This window comes from Ovis canadensis, chromosome 8, assembly GCF_042477335.2.
Source record: "Ovis canadensis isolate MfBH-ARS-UI-01 breed Bighorn chromosome 8, ARS-UI_OviCan_v2, whole genome shotgun sequence".
In the NCBI taxonomy this organism is placed as follows: Eukaryota; Metazoa; Chordata; class Mammalia; order Artiodactyla; family Bovidae; genus Ovis; species Ovis canadensis.
Window position 1 is genome coordinate 86115465 of NC_091252.1, and position 14243 is coordinate 86129707.

The 14243-nt window shown below is 48.5% G+C and overlaps 1 pseudogene; it reads left to right on the forward strand.

The window, feature by feature from the left end:
- Positions 1–615: 615 nt before the first annotated feature.
- LOC138444681 (UL16-binding protein 1-like) lies at positions 616–12519 on the forward strand (annotated as a pseudogene).
- Positions 12520–14243: the final 1724 nt, after the last annotated feature.

A 14243-nucleotide genomic window follows, 5' to 3' on the forward strand; every position in this document is an offset into this window, starting at 1 on the left:
TGGGCTCTCTGATCAGGGAGGTGGGCTCTTCGCAGGCCATCCCATGGGGGAAAGTGAATGAGAGCTGCACTTCCTCTGGGTTCAGACTCTGGCCTGTGTTCTCACAGTAAGGGTGTTAATTTAGGTGTCTCTCAGCTCAGCTGAGCTCCTTATAAGGAGTGGTGGGTGTGGTCAGGGATCAGGAGAGCCTGGGGACTGAGCTAATCTTGGTCAGATCCTTGTTGTCTCAGCTTTGACCGATGTCAACAGGAGACATCAAGTAGGTGGTGTGAGTCACTGTGTGGATTGCCTCAGCTTCAAGACAACAGGAAGCAACACGCAGCCTGGTATGAGCCACGTGTGCCCCAGTAGCTGAGGGTTTTGCCTGCAGTCACTGCTCTCTCCCTCACCCTCACCCTGGACCAAGAGGAAGTGCCCACCCCAAGCCCGTGACAGAGGGCGTCACCAGCCAGGCTGCCATTGGGCTGTCATAGCTGCTCCGCTGGGCTCACCCACAGCTTCTGGGGTGTCCAGAGAGATTTCTCCCTGAACTACCCCCAACTTCAATCTCTCTCTGCGGACGCACCTCCACACTCATCTGCAGCGGTGACTCCACTTCCTACTGTCCTAAGTGTCATGTCGTCTTACAGAGGCGCAAAGCACGGAGGTGAAACAAAACTCAAGCCACAGCCAGAGCTGCCCACGCCTCCCCTCATGACTCCTTTCCGACTGGTGAGCTGGGTGAGTGGGCAGCCTCACTTCACCTCAGTTTCTTCCTCAGTCGCTCAGGGAGAGAAGCAGGACCACTCTCACCAAGGAGCGAGGAAAAAGTGAGGTCACATTTGCCAAGCCCTGGGTGCCCAAGAGCGGGCTTCCCTGATAGCTCAGTTGGTAGAGAATCTGCCTGCAATGCAGGAGATCCCGGTTCACTTCCTGGGTCGGGATGATCCGCTGGAGAAGAGATAGGCTACCCACTCCAGTATTCTCAGGCTTCCCTTGTGGCTCAGCTGGTGAAGAATCCACGTGCAATGCAGGAGACCTGGGTTCAATCCCTGGGTTGCCAAGATCTAGGAGAAGGGAAAGACTACCCACTCCAGTATTCTGGCCTGGAGAATTCCATGGACTGTATAGTCCACGGGGTTGCAAAGAGTCAGACATGACTTTCGGTTTCACTTGGTGCCCAAGAGATGCTCGACAAATATCAGCTCTCCTCATTGACTGAAGAAGCTTCAGTTATTTTTAAACTCTCCAGGATCCCCCAGAGAGAAGCCCTCTACTCCCTTCTGACTAGAGAACCCCAAATCTCTCCCTTTGCAGAAATGCTGACTTCCTTTTCTTAAGCAATCTTTTTCTTTATTCACCTGGGCCCTTTTTCTTCTTGATGGACTCAAAATACTTTATTATAAACATCATATTTACAAACACTAAATATGCACATGGTAACACAATGCACTGTTTGTGCTAATAGTAGCTTATATTTTATTTTATTTTTAATTTAAAAATGTTACTGAAGTATAGTTGATTTATAATCTTTTGTTAGTTTCAGGTATACAGCAAAGTGATTCAGTTATATATTATACATACATATATATACCATATAGATTATTGCAAAATATCAGGTATAGTTCCCTGTGCTATATAGTAAGTCCTTGTTGTTTATCTATTTTATGTATAGTAGTGTGTATATGTAGTAGCTTCTATTTTAAATGCAAACTCTGAGCTCCACATAAAGGAGACAAGGAAATTTCTTTTTCTTTTTTTGGTTGCGCCTTGTGGTTTGTGGGATCTCAGTTACCTAACCACGGTTTGAACCCAAGCCATGGCAGGGAAAGCCTGGGATCCTAACTACTAGGTCAGCTGGAAACTCTGGAAATATATATATATATATATATATATATATATATATATATATATATATATACTTTTTAGCTAGACTCAGATTTAATAAATTAATAAATTATTTACTCAAAAAAAGAATAAGTTGGTGACAAATTCACACTCAAATAGTTTTGACTGTTGACGGAAGTAAGTAGCCTATCATTTGAAACCCAAGCAGCAAACATAGCATACACATAGGCTACACACATTTTGCTATTTGTTAAATATATAGGCATATAGATAAATATGTTTACATCCTTCAGTAAGCTGTAAGAGCACAAAACTAGAGAACAAATCTTTCCTATATTCAACTTATTTGACCTGAAAATAACGTACTTTCCATCTTTCAACATATATTCTAATTTCTTACCTTGCCTTAGAAAGTAAATGTACACAGTTCAACCTGTATTATTTCCATGCTAAATACTAGTTGCATACATTTATTAAACAGGAGCATCCTTATGAGGGGATTTATGAATTTGTTCTGGGACAGAAAATGAGAACCAGATAGTGATTTCATCACTTTAAACTGAATTCCTTAGCATCCCCTCATGATAACATATGGCAAATCTTTAACCATAAAGTACATTCTGAGCCTTGTGTAGTTCAAAGTGCTAGGACAAAATCATACCATTCTCACTACCTTTGAAAATAAACAGAATTCTTATACTTACCTTAGATCTTGTTGAACATCCCATTCAATTTATTGGAATTTTTTAAAATGCTGCGTTACAAATGTAATATCAAATGAAGAAAACAAGTTAAATCTTATTGAAAGCAATTATCAGTCTAAAAGCATCAGTGAAAAACCAAAATGGTACTTTTAGTCAAGGCATGAAATACACATAAAATCTAGCTATTTTCCTATTATTCTTTGAGCACTTTCAAGTTGGAAAATACATTACAAAAGACTGAAAGATTCTGCTAAGTTTACTCATTGAGTACTTTTGACACTGAAAATAAGAGAAAGATTAATACCACAGTTTTAACCACTGGGACACAAGAATCATTAAATGATAGGATTGAGGACTTCTCTGGTGGTGCAGCAGTTAAAATCCACCTGCCAATGCAGGGGACACGGGTTTGATCCCTGGTCCAGGAAGATCCCACGTGCAGTGGGGTAACTAAACCTGTATGCCACAACTACTGAGGCCCTGTCTCCTAGATCCCACGCTCTGCAACAAGATAAATCACCACAGTGAGAAACCAGCACACAGCTAGAGGGTAGCCACTGCTTCTCACAACTAAAGAAAGCTGGCACCCAACAATAATGATCCAGTGTAGCCATAAATAAATAAAATGAAAATTTTTTAAGGAATAATTACCAGTGGAGCCCCAGGGCATTCCCTGTCTCATCCCTTTCAGTTGTGCAGTTTGTGTCTAGGTTGGCCGCCCATCTGGGTGTTTGCCTCTAGGATCGCCCTGTGCTGGGAACCAGTGTCATACTCTACAGTCAGGACCTGGCAGCCGTCCCATCTCTCTAATCTTATCAACCATTGCGCCTGCTTTGTTCCTGACACGGTGCAACCCCACCTGGGATCTGCATGCGTGCAACCCCTGTTTCTGCTGGAAGCCCACTGGAGACACCTGCGAGCAGCATCCTGACCTTCAGCAAAAGCCCTCCTGTGTTACCGACCAGGGCTCCTGGACTCCATCAATAGAAGTTGGTAAAAGGCCAGACACAAATTCAGGGGAAGAAAAGCTTTATTGGGACTCTCATGAGGGAGCAAAAACAAGTAACATGTTTCCTTGCTGGCTCCAGAGGGTAGGGGAGCCAGTCCTGCATATGAGATGAGGGTGGGGGCGGGTCCTGGATTCAGGCCAGGGGGGTGACCTGGGTGTTTGTTCCCCCTTGGTGGTGCTGTGTGCAGGGATCATGACCAGTACCCTGCTTTTGCTCCTGGCTGCTCTGAAATTGCCTTCAGTTTTGGTCTATTTGTATCTTGTTGTTGATTATTTTCGCCAACTGCACATGCATGCAATTACTTTTAGCCCCTTACAATTTCTTTGTGTTTTGATGCTTGATGTGACTTTTGTCCAGGTACACTCACTGCAGCAAACTGTCCCAGCCTGTCTCGTTACCCACTGAGGGGTCTACACCCTTATTCTTAAGGGTTAAGGGGCTGAAGCTTTCTTCTATCAAAACTTCTCCCTACTGGACAGAGACCACTGAACTGAGCCTCCCCTCAAGGTGCAGAAGTCCCTCACAAGGACCTACATGGATCTGGGCCTCCCTCCACTGGAACAGGCTATATTCCTTGAGCCACCAGGAGTGTTATTTCAAACTGGTAGATCCTACAGACACAAAGTCAATCAAAGGGTTAAATAAACAAGGACTAGAAAGGAAAGAACAACAATAGCCATTAAAGGGCCTAGAAAGGGAAGGACCCGGGTTAACTTTGGAAGGACTTTCTCTTTTTTTAAGCTCTTGGCAGAGGCGAAATCTCCCATGAAAAACTTGTGAAGCCCCTCTACCTGTATATTTAAGGTGCATATTTACACCTTAATATAAGATGTAGTAATATAAGGTGTCTATTTCCTTAATATTGATCTCAGAGAGACAGCAGTGAGCGGTGCTAAAGAGGGATCTTAGTTTCCTGCCCAGGAATTGAACCTGGGTAGCTTGGTGTAAAATGAGGAGTTCTAGACACTAAACACCAGGGGCGAGATGCAAAGTTCCCTTGGCTCTTACCATCTTTGAAAGCAAGAATGTTTCAAGGAGGCAAAAACTGTAAAAACAGATACCAAAGTTATTACTGGGGACATACAGAAATAGTTCATTTTAAGACGGAAGCAAGGCGGAAATATACACCCAGAGAGAAGTGCAGGAGTCCTGAATGAGCAGCACAGAGAAGCTAGGCTAGGGATTTAACACACATACAGGGCTTCCCTTGTAGCTCAGTCAGTAAAGAATCTGCCTGCAGTGCAGGAGACCGGGATTCAATCCCTGGGTTGGGAGGATCCCCTGGAGAAGAAAATGGCAACCCACTCCAGTATCCTTGCCTGGAAAATCTCATGGATAGGAGTCTGGTGGGCTGCAACCATGGGGTTGCAAAGAGTCGGGCACGACTGAGCAACGAACACTTACTTACTTACATGTCTCTATCTTCCCTGCTGGCTCAGTTGCTAACGAATTTGCCTGCACTGCAAGAGACCCGGGTTCGATCCCCGGGTCGTGAAGACCTGGAGAAGAAAATGGCAACCCATTCCAGTACTCCCTTGCCTGGAGATTTCCATGAACAGAGGAGCTGGCAGCTGACAGTCCATGGGATCCCAAAGAGTCGGACATGACTGTGTAACTAACCTTCTTTCACTTTCACTTCCATACATGCATCTATTCTTCCCCAAATCCCCTCCCATCCCCACCCAGGCTGCCACATAACATTGAGCAGAGTTCTATGTGCTATACAGTAGGTCCTTGCTGATTATCCATTTTAAATAAATCAGTGTGTACATGTTGATCCCAGACTCCCTAACTATCCCTTCCCCCAATCCTTTCCCCCTGGCAACCATAAATTCATTCTCTAAGTCTGTGAGTCTCTTTCTGTTTTGTAAGTAAGAGCACTTGTATCACGACTTTTTGGATTCCACATATAAGGGCCGTCAGAAGGTGCTTCTGCTTCCCTGTCTGACTTATGTTGTTCAATATGACAATCTCCAGGTCCATCCACATTGCTGCATATGGCATTATCTCATTCTTTCTGACGGCTGAGTAATACTTCCCTGTGTATATGTCCCACATCTTCTTTATCCATTCACCTGTGGGTGGACGTTTAGGTGGCTTCCAGGTCCCGGCTACTGTGAGCAGCGCTGCCGTGAACACAGGGTGTCCTCTCAGACCCTGTTTCCTCAGAATCTCCAGGGGCACTGAATCCCATAAGACGGAGAAACGGTGAAACATCATGACCTCTCTTGTGGGTTACAAAACAAAAATCTTAAATATTTCAAGTTTTCTGGAGTTCTGAGATGTTGATTTAAATAGCGCTAGCATCATAAACAGGCTTCCCCAGTGGCTCAGATCGTAAAGAATCCGCCTGTCAACGCAGGAGACGCGGTTCAATGCCTGAGTTGGAGAGGTCAGCTGGAGAAGGAAACAGCAACCCACTTCAGTGTTCTTGCCCATAGAAACCCACGGACAGAGGAGCCTAGAGGGCTAAAGTCCACCGAGTCGCAAAGAGTTGGACAGGACTGAGTGACTAACACTTTCCCTTTCAGCATAATAAACTATTAAGGGAAATAGTCATGAATAAAATTATCTTCTATTGAAAATAGGCTGAGGTGATTTCCCCAGACACAGAAAGAATCTCTGAGTCCTGTAATAGCAGATGGTATTTTTCTTGCAATATCATTTGAAAGAACGAGGTCACGAGGCAGAATCTAATTATCCACAAACTAGAATATGATGAAAAATGTTCTGTTTGTGGAGATTTCTTCAACTACTTGAGCATTTCAGTGTAGAAGTTCCATCACTTAGCACCAGGAGAAAGTGGAGAAATAAACTGTTTCTGTTTAGTGTTTTAGAGATGCTGAGTAGGATTTCCCCAAATGTGATAAAGCCCATGAGGTGATGCATCTACTGTGACATTGTAACTGGAAAACAGACTCAGGATTCATGGGGTCTGATCTCCTGGATCTAAAGTGAAGAGCAGGAGAAAGGCAGACAGAGCACCTGCCGCGCTTCCTGGGAGCACAGTCACCTGCAGAAAAGAAAGAGCCTTGGTCCAGGGGGCTGAGGAACTCCTGTCACTTTCCTGGGGCTGCCCCTCGCCAGTCCCCCGTCAAGCCCTGCCCTCACTGGCTCCTATATCCTCCACCCCCACCCTAGGCCGCAGCTTCTTGTCACCTCCTCTTTCCTTCCTGCATCACAGAGTCACCCCAGGCCCTGACACCCCCTACTCAGGCTCAGGACTGGAACTAGTGAGGAATCAATCTGCTCCCTTTACTCAGGTCCTGATCCTCCCCGAGGGGGGCCTAAAGGACCAGGGAGCAGGTCCCCGGAGGAGGGGCCTTGCTTCCTGACAGCCTTGGGGAGCTGCAGGGAAACCTCCATCCTTCGTGCCCCTCCAGCCTCTGAGGCAGCAGCACACACAGCTCTCAGGACCAGGGTCTTTGCCCCCCCATCTCTTCACGGTCCCGCCCAGCTGGGCGCCTCCACCCCAGCTGGGGCCCACCACCCCCAGGCACCTCTGCTCAAGGTAGGGTCCCTCAGTGATGGAGGCTCTGGGTCCCCAGGAGGCTGCTGACATGTAGGCCACAGGCTGAACAACAGTTGCTGCTGCTCCAGGAGCACAGGCCTGGCCTCAGCCCTTCCCCCAGTCTCTGCTGTGGGGCTCCTGCCTTGCCTGCTTGACCCAGGCCACTTCCTGTGAGAACAGGCCTTTGGAGTTGGGTCTGCAATTATTGCTCTTGGGTGATATGGGGTCTTATCCCCCTGCTCATTTCCAGGGTGAGGAGGTTCAGTGAGCAGCAGGGGTTGGCTGGGATTCACCTACCCCGGCCTCACACCAGGCCCTATGCCCCTGCCTTCCCTCTGAATTCTGCCCTCAGTACCTGCTCCTGGAAAGGACTCAGCCCAGGAAGATAGTTATGACAAAACTGGTGAGGAGCACGGGGAGGATCCAGGTGGTGTGCTTGCTGGCTGTGACCGAGGACTTCACTGTAGGGGGCCCCGTGGTCGGTGATGCTGCAAGGAGAATGAGGGTGAAGCCCTCGTCCAGACCCCAAACTCGGCAGATGCCGCCTCAGCCCCCCTGACCCAGGTACCCCTACTATGCAGCCTGTTTGCACCCACACGTGGAGGCCCTTGTGACAGGTCCTCAGGCGAGATGGGAGGGAGGGAGGAGCCCAGTCCCCATGGGACTCTGACAGCTAATGGGGAAGCAAGATTTCCAACAGAGTCACTCAGTCCTGCTGTGACATCAGAGATGGTGACATCAGGATGGAGTCCTCAGGAGCTGACAGCAGAGGCGGTATTGACAGATTTCCAGGAGGATTGGTGACATTTAAAAGAAGGTTCTGGAAAGAGGGAATAGTAAGAAGGAGATTGGAATCACAGAGATGCTCTCATGTTTAGGGTCAGTGAGAATCCGTGTCCAACAGTACAAAGGCCTGTGCTGTGAGGAGAGACGCCAGGAGGTGGACGAGGAAGGAGGGTCACAGAGCATCCCCGGGCCATTGTTCTCCCAAGACAGCTCACCTCTGACGGATCATTTTCACAAACACAGAGGGGTGGGTCCATGTCACCAAGAGAGAACTACCACTTTCTCCTACTCTTCTCACTTACCCGAGGTCTTCAACATTTGCTCCCAGAGCTCCAAGAAAGTGTGATACCAGAACCGACAGTCTCCCATGGAGACCGTCCTGAAGAAGTCCGTCACAGCCCTGTCGTTCTCCCACTTCTCTTTCATCCGCCTCCCTTTTTTTCATCCGGTCTTGTGTTTGTCTCTCCTTGGTTTCTGTCTCTCAGTCAAGCAGTTTGCATCCAGGTTCACTGGCCATCTCTCTGCCTCTAGATCACCCTGTGCTCTGAGCCGGCATTGTGCTCTCGGCAGTCAGGCCCTGGCTGGCACTGGGACTCTCTAATCACTTTCAGCTTCCCTGATAGCTCAGTCGGTAAAGAATCTGCCTGCAACACAGGAGACCCCAGTTCAATTTCTGGGTCTGGAAGATCTGCTGGAGAAGGGTAGGCTACCCATTCCAGTATTCTTGGGCTTCCCTTGTGGCTCAGCTGGTAAAGAACCTGCCTGCCATGCGGGAGACCTGAATTCGATCCCTGAATTGGGAAGATCCTCTGGAGAAGGGAAAGGCTACCCACCTCGGTATTCTGGCCTGGAGAATTCCATGGACTGTATAGTCCATGGGGGTCACAAGAGTCAGACACGACTAGCGACTTTCACTAATCACTTTGACCATTGTACCAACTTTGCTGCTGACATACAACACTCCACCTGAAATCTGATTTTTCCCCATTTACCATCCTGTTCCTGCCGGAAGCCCATGGGAACATGTTCTCCTACCACTATCCCTGATTTTCACAAAAGTCAACCTTGAGCTGTTGCAGATGTTTCTCATCCACGCTTTCCTCTCAGGCTCCATAGAGTTCATCATGCTGTCCCATGGAGCTGGTGGATTGCACACTTTCCCACCCTTTCATACCGTGTCTGCCTGGGCAGATTCACTTCCCTAAGGCTTTGATTCCCTCCTCTACCACCTGCCTTGGAAGTTCTGGACTTTCTCTTTCATGCCATGTGGGCCAGGCCTTTCTCCAGGCTCCCGAGACCCATCCTAATGGGAGATCAGCAGCATCTCCCCGGCCTTGCTAAGTCCTGTGACCTGTAATTATTAACTCTTCCTTCTCCAACTTGGGGTTCTGTGCTCACCTGTCACCTCTTTGCCCCTCTCCCTGTGGTCCTGCTTCCTCAGGGGCATCCCCACAGGCTCCCCATCTCTCACAGGACCCGGGGTTAGATTCTGACCGTCCTCTGTCATCTAGACTTTTCCTGCATAGCAGCCTGGCACGTCTCTGCAAAGGTTATGATGCTGGGAACAGACCTGGTGGACCAGGGGACACAGCCAGGATGTGTGCAATTTGCCAGGCAGGGGACTCCTCCTTCTCCACAAGGAGAGGAGGGGCACTGGCTGTATGGTGTGTGTTGTGGGGTGTCATTGCTCTGTCAGCCCAGCCCTGCACTTTACTCCGCTCTCACATAACTGGGGGAAGGGGCCTCAGGGTCTTTTTCCCCAACCTCACCCTCACTGTGTTTTGCCTTCACAGACCCTCATTCTCTTTCCTATCATTTCACCATCGATCCTCAGCCCAGATATGGTCAGCCATGGTGTGAGGTTCAAGGAGAAGTTGATCAAAAGATCTTTCTCTCCTATGACTGTGGTACAGCTCAGATCAAGTACATGAGTCCATTGGGAGAGGAAGTGAAAAATATGAGCACCTGGGAAATACAGACTCGCACACTCAGAGACACTGGAGACTTGCTCCAGGAGCACGTGCTTGACGTTACACCGGAGAAATACACAGACAAGGGTGAGTTGGAAAATCCAAATGCAGGAGGAGTAGACTCGGGGCTTAGCTGCATCCACTGTTTTTGGGTAAAAAAAAAAAAAAAAAAAAATTGATATTGTCCTTCCCTAGTAGTCCAGTTGAAAGAACAGCTGTTGCAGGAGAGACCAGGGCCAGATTAGCTGGGCCCAGGGAAGGTGGACCCAGGTGGTTAAGAATCTGTTAAGCCCAGAGGCTGAGCTCTTTCTTTCCTTCCATGGGATCAGGCCCTCTGACCCTGCAGGCCAGGATCACATGCTGGCGTGAAGACAATGGACACACCAGTGCATCCTGCGGGTTTGGCTTCAATGGACAACTGTGCCTCCTCTTTGATTCGGAGAATGGACACTGCACAGTGGTTCATCCTGGAGGGAGACAGATGAGAGAGAAATGGGAGAATGACAGGGCTGTGACCGACTTCTTCAAGAAGGTCTCCATGGGAGGCTGTCGGGCCTGGCTTCAGGCTTTCTTGGTGCGCTGGGAGAAAATGTTGAAGACCTCGGGTAAGTGAGAAGAGTAGGAGAAAGTGGTCGTCCTCTCCTGGTGACATGGACCCACTCCCGTGTGGTGTGTGTGTGTGTGTGTGTTAGAATGTGATCCGTCAGAGGTGAGCTGTTCCTGGGAGAGCAATGGCCCGGGGACGCCCTGTCATCCTCCTTCCTCTTCCACTCCTGATGTCTCTCCTCACAGCACAGGCCTTGGAAGACTGAACATGGATTTTTGCTGATCCCAACCTGTAGACATCTTTTTGATTTCTGGATTTATTTCTCACTATACCCTCTTTCCAGAATCTTTCAAATGTCATCAATTCCACTTTGGGCAATCTGTCAATACCGCCTCTGCTATAGCTCCTGAGGACTGCATCCTCAGGTCACCATCTCTGGTGTCACAGCAGGACTGAGTGGCTGTGTCGGAAACCTTGCTCCCCCGTTAGCTGTCAGAGCCCCGTGAGGACTGGGCTCCTCCCTTCCCCCCATCTCGCCTGGGGATCTATCTCAGGGGCCTCCATGTGATGGGTGCAAGCTGTCTGCACAGTAGGGGTACTGAGTCAGGGGGGTGAGGAGGCATCTGCCGAGTTTGCGGTCTGAACAAGGGCTTCACTCTTACTCTCCTCGCAGCATCACTGACCATGGGACCCTCTACAGTGCAGCCCACGGCCCCAGCCATCAATCACATCAGCTGGATCACCACCGGGGTTCTCACCAGTTTTGTCATAATGGGCATCATAATCACCTGTATCCATTACAAGAAGAGGTACTGAGGGCAGAATTCAGAGGGAAGGCAGGGGCATGGGGTCTGGTGTGAGGACAGGGAGGGAAATCCCAGCCAAGCCCTGCCCCTCACTGAACCTCCTCATCCTGTAAATGAGCAGGTGAACAAGGCCTCATATAACCTGAGAGCAAGAACTCAGACAAGTTCAGCCCTGAGTTCTAAGAGGTCCCCACTGTCAGGTGACATTGTGAAAAGGGAGAGGCCTTTACTAGGCTGAGGGTCTACTGATGCTTAAAGGGTTTAGCCAAACCCCCTGACTGAGCACAGATTGCTGGCTGGCAAGGCCCAGGGTAGGTGGTATGAGAACAGCAGGCACTCAGGGGGAGGGCAGGACTCAGGGGCGCTGAGAGCAGGATGGGGGCTCCACGTGATGTGTCAGTGGGGACCCACCCAGGGGCCAAGGTGAGAGGGACTGGGCTCTCACCCAGGAGGAAGGGGTGGGAAGGCCTTTGCAGACCCAACTCCAAAGACCTATTCTCACAGGAAGTGGCCTGGGTCAAGCAGGCAAGGCAGGAGCCCCACAGCAGAGACTGGGGGAAGGGCGAGGCCAGGCCTGTGCTCCTGCAGCAGCAGCAGTTGTGGTTCAGCCTGTGGCTTGCAAGTCACCAGCCTCCTGGGGACCCAGAGCCTCCATCACTGAGCGGCCCTGCCTTGAGCAGAGGTGCCTGGGGATGGTGGGCCTGAGCTGGGGTAGAGGCGCCCAGCTGGGGGGACCAGGAAGAGATGGGGGCAGGGACCCTGGTCCTGAGAGCTGTGTGTGCTGCTCAGAGGCTGGAAGGGCGCAAGGGAAGGAGGCTTCCCTGCAGCCCCACAATGCTGTCAGGAAGCAAGGCCCCTCCTCTGGGGACCTGCTCCCTGGTCCTTTAGGCCCCCCTCGGGCAGGATCCGGACCTGAGTAAAGGGAGCATATTGATTCCTCACTGGCTCCAGTCCTGAGCCTGAGCAGGAGGTGTCAGGGCCTGGGGTGACTCTGTGATGCAGGAAGGAAAGAGGAGGTGACAAGAAGCTGCTGGCCTGGGGTGGGTGTGGGGGTGGAAGACATAGGAGCCCCTCAGTGAGGGCGGGGCTGAAGGGGGCTGGGGAGGGGCAGCCCCAGGAAAGTGACAGGAGTTCCTTAGCCTCCTGGACCAAGGCCTCTTTCTTTTCTGCAGGAGACGGTGCTCCCAGGAAGCCCCAAGGTGTGCTCTGTCAGCCTTAGGACTCAGTCTCTGCTTGTCTGCCTTTGTTCTCCTGCATTCACTTTAGAGCCAGGAGATGAAACCCAGGAATTCAGAGCCTGCCTTCCAGTTATGATGACGCGGTGGCTGCAGTCTCGTGTCTCTTATCACATCTGGTGAACAGCCTCCTCAGTCTCTCTTTTTTCCCAGCCTATTTTACCTCTTTCTCTTGCTGCTAAGTGATGGAATCCCTGCACTGAAATGTTCAACTACTTGAACAGGAAATCTCCTCAAATAGGACACTTTCTGTCTTCTTCTAGTTTGTGAAAAATCAGACTCTTCTCTGTATGGCAATCTCATTGTTGCAAATGATGATAATGGGAGAAAAAATACCATCTGCTATAACAGGACTCAGGGATTCTTTGTATGTTCAGAAAAACAACTTCAGAGTATTTTCAACAAAATAAAATATTGTGCCTGAATGTCTCTTTTAGTCATTTTATTTCCTAATATGAATATTTAAGTCAGTATCTCGCTATTGCAAAGGACATAAATACTTCAAGTTTCTTTTTCTAATCAAAGAGGGAACTCGGGGCATTTCACCCTTTTCCCACCTTATGGGATTAAAGAGAACTGATGATTCGGCTACATTTATTGTGGAAGCCGAGAGTAAAAAGAACGCTCTTAAACTAACATGCAGTCTAGCTGTCAATCCCAATCCTGATACCTGGATCCAAAGACATATCCTGGAACTTGTGCAATGAAATCGTTTTTTATTTCATCAAGATCTGCACCCCCAGTAGTGACTCCTGTGTTCCTCTATTCCTCCCCCTCTTGAAGGAGAAGCCAGACTTCACAGCACAAACTATGTCTGTTTTGAAAAGTAGATTTATTTCTCCACTGACAGGATCATAGAATACATAATGAATTACTACAAATAAATAAGATAAATTGTAACTTTTGGTAACTGAGCTGTTCACATATATGAATTGTTCTTCAGTCGCTAAGTTATGTCCAACTCTGTGACCCCATGGACTGCAGCACGCCAGGCTTCCCTGTATCTCACTACCTCCAGAGTTTGCTTAAACTCATGTCCATTGAGTCGCTGATGCCATCCAACTATCCCATTCTCTGTAGCCCCATTCTCCTCCTGCCCTCAATCTTTCCCAGCATCAGTGACTTTTCCAGTGTCTTGGCTTTTCATATGAGGAAGGCAAAGTAGTGGAGTTTCATCTTCAGCCTCAGTCCTTCCAATGAATATTCAGGACTCATTTCCTTTAGGACTAACTGGTTTGATCTCCTCGCAGTATAAGCGACTCTCAAGGGTCTTATCTAGCACTACAGTTCAAAAGCATCAGTTCTTCAGCACTCAGCCTTCTTTAAGCTCCAACTCACATAGTGCATGACTACTGGAAATTCCATAGCTTTGAGTGGACAGACCTTTGTTGCAAAGTGATGTCTTTGCATTGCACGTCCTACTCAGCATCTTTCTTTTTTCTTCTCAAACCAATTTTACCACTTGACCCTGATGGTCAATTTTGCTTCCTTGTCATGCATGTGTTCACTGGGGCAGCACTTTTGATTTCCTTTAAGTACTTTTTCTTTGCTTTCACAGCTTGGCCAACTGTTTGATTTGCAAGGCCTAGCTTCCAGCCTGTCATGGCTTTTGATATGCCTTTTTCAAAACTTTAACTATTTCTCCCCTTGGATTTAAAGAGAAAGATGTCTGATTCTGTCTCCCACTCGGACATGGAGAGGGCATGTAAGCTTATTTTTTTTTCTTTTCTTAACCTTTTCTTCCAAGGAGCAAGTGTCCTTTCATTTCTTAAATAAAATTAATTTTAATTTGATGGCTGCAGTCACCTTCCAGGTGATTTTGGAGCCCAAGAAAATAAAATCTGCCC